The sequence below is a fragment of the Mustela nigripes genome, chromosome 5, assembly GCF_022355385.1.
Source record: "Mustela nigripes isolate SB6536 chromosome 5, MUSNIG.SB6536, whole genome shotgun sequence".
NCBI lineage: Eukaryota > Metazoa > Chordata > Mammalia > Carnivora > Mustelidae > Mustela > Mustela nigripes.
The window spans coordinates 24843591-24845692 of record NC_081561.1 but is presented as its reverse complement, the minus strand read 5'-3'; the positions used below and the strand labels follow the sequence as shown (position 1 = coordinate 24845692).

The 2102-nt window shown below is 51.9% G+C and overlaps 1 non-coding gene across 1 annotated transcript; it reads right to left on the bottom strand.

Annotated features, from left to right (window-relative positions):
• Positions 1-1277: 1277 nt before the first annotated feature.
• On the bottom strand, positions 1278-1349 carry TRNAQ-CUG (transfer RNA glutamine (anticodon CUG)). The gene has a single exon. It is a non-coding gene; the product is annotated as a tRNA-Gln (tRNA).
• Between the last annotated feature and the right edge of the window lie 753 nt (positions 1350-2102).

The window sequence follows — 2102 nt, the reverse complement described above, 5'->3', positions numbered from 1 at the left end:
TTAGGAGTAATTTGGAGACTTGGGTAGTATAATATAGAGGGTGAGTGATTATTACTGTGCCCAAGCATTTGGAGGGAGAACAAGATAGCTCAAAGTTACAATTCTCAGCTAACTGTGTGGTTACTGCAGCCCAGATTTCCTCTGCCCTAAAACAATTTCAATTTCCCTGATCCTGGCGCTGACGTAATTCAAAACCAAATTCATATCACGTAAAATATGTGAGTTTCCCATTGACAAAAAGGTGGATGAATGAACCGCAGTATATTGACACAGTAGAGCATTATTCATGAATGAAGGAGTAATGAATGGCAGCTATTGCAACAAAAGTAACAATTAATTTTAGCAATGTATTGCTAAGTGAAAAAGACACAGAAGATAAAGTATAGTCTGACACTTTGAATCTTGGAATAAAAATATACAATTTTTAGACATATGATAGTTGAAATAAAACTAAGGAAAGCACTTTGGAATTACTTTTTGAGGATCTCAGTACCTTGTCCTGCCTTAAGTTGTGACACATGCAGACATTTACCAGAAAATGAATTAACTTGCAATTGGAACATTCAGTTATGAAAATGAAATGATCACAGAGATAACCTAGGACACAATTTGAAAGCTCTGATTTCTGTGGGACGTATTCTTCATGGACAACAATTCCGTGTGGTGGCTCCGTGTCACAGAAATGACCAAAGTAACAGTGGAAACATTTAGAAAATGTATCTGGATCTTTATTTACTCCATCCACAAGTGCTGCGAGTTTACGTGTGGGCATTCAGTAGTGTTCAAATATCTGAGACAGTTCAAGAAATTCTTCATTTAAAGTATGAATAGATTTTCACAAGTCTCCGTTTCTCAGTGGAAAATGAAAATTTCCCATAAATTCAGGTCATTGTACCTAATGGACATTATGAAGCCTCACTCTCTCTGAGCAGCAAAGTATTGTATTCATGAGAACTTTTCTTCTCCCTCATTTTGTGGCATCCGTCTGCACGAAGGGAGCTCACTACATTCTGTAAAGCAATAAATCAGGAGAAGTTCAACTTAACTCAAAATTGTGTCACAGAATATCTGTTAGGTGGGAGAGGAAAACGGTGGGGGCGGGGAGGGGAGGGGGATGGTCCTCTACTCTGAACAACGCAGCGGGCAGTCGGTGGGGTCCACCCAGAGCCCGGGGTATCCTGCTCTTCAGGATCACACTCTGGGTTCCTGGGAACTGGGGGTCTCCCGTCAACCATCCCTAAAAGGGAAACTTAACAATAAGAAAAAGGAAAACGCTCAGGTTCCACCGAGATTTGAACTCGGATCGCTGGATTCAGAGTCCAGAGTGCTAACCATTACACCATGGAACCCCACGGTGACAGCCGGCGACAGCACTCCTTCCTGACAGGATGCATCTCCACTGCCGAACTCCAGGAGTTCTTAGAAAAGCTGAAATTCGCGGCCCAGTTTCTGGTATCTGCCTCCGTGACACACTGGCCTTTCCCCGCGTGCACAGGGCCCTTCGGGCGACGTCCCAAAGCAAATCGGTTTCTAGGGACAGATGACCCGGGTCCGTGCTTGTGGGCGCCGTCCGGCCTCCGTGCGCCCCCCGCCCCCGGGCCCAGACGCAGGTGCGGCGGCTCCTCCCGCGCGGGCGGCCGGGGCTGCACCTGCGCGCGGCCGCGGTCTCCACCCGCCCGGCGCTGCGGGACCCACCGGCTCGCGGCCTCCCGAGGCCGGGCCTCGCGCTCCCTCCGCCCCCGCAGGTTAGTCCGGGACCCGCAGGCGCCGGAGGTCGTCGTTTGACGCCCGCTGCCGGGCGGCCCCGGCCCGTGCGGCTCCGCCGGGGACAGAGACGCCTTCTGCTCCCGCGCCGCCGCGGGGGAGAGCAGGATCCGAACCCGCGGCCTTCCCGCAGGGCTGTCCCCGGAGGCTTCGACCCCGCTCTTCCCGGCCGCAGCCGCGAGCCTCCCCCGGGCGGCCCGGCAGTAACGACTCCCTGCGTCGCAAGGGGACAGAAGCGATGCCCGACGGTCCCCCGAAGGGCTGAGGACAGAAGCAAATCATCTCCACCGAGAGTGACACTCGCGGGTGTCAGGGTTCGAAGCTTCCCGGCGAGACCC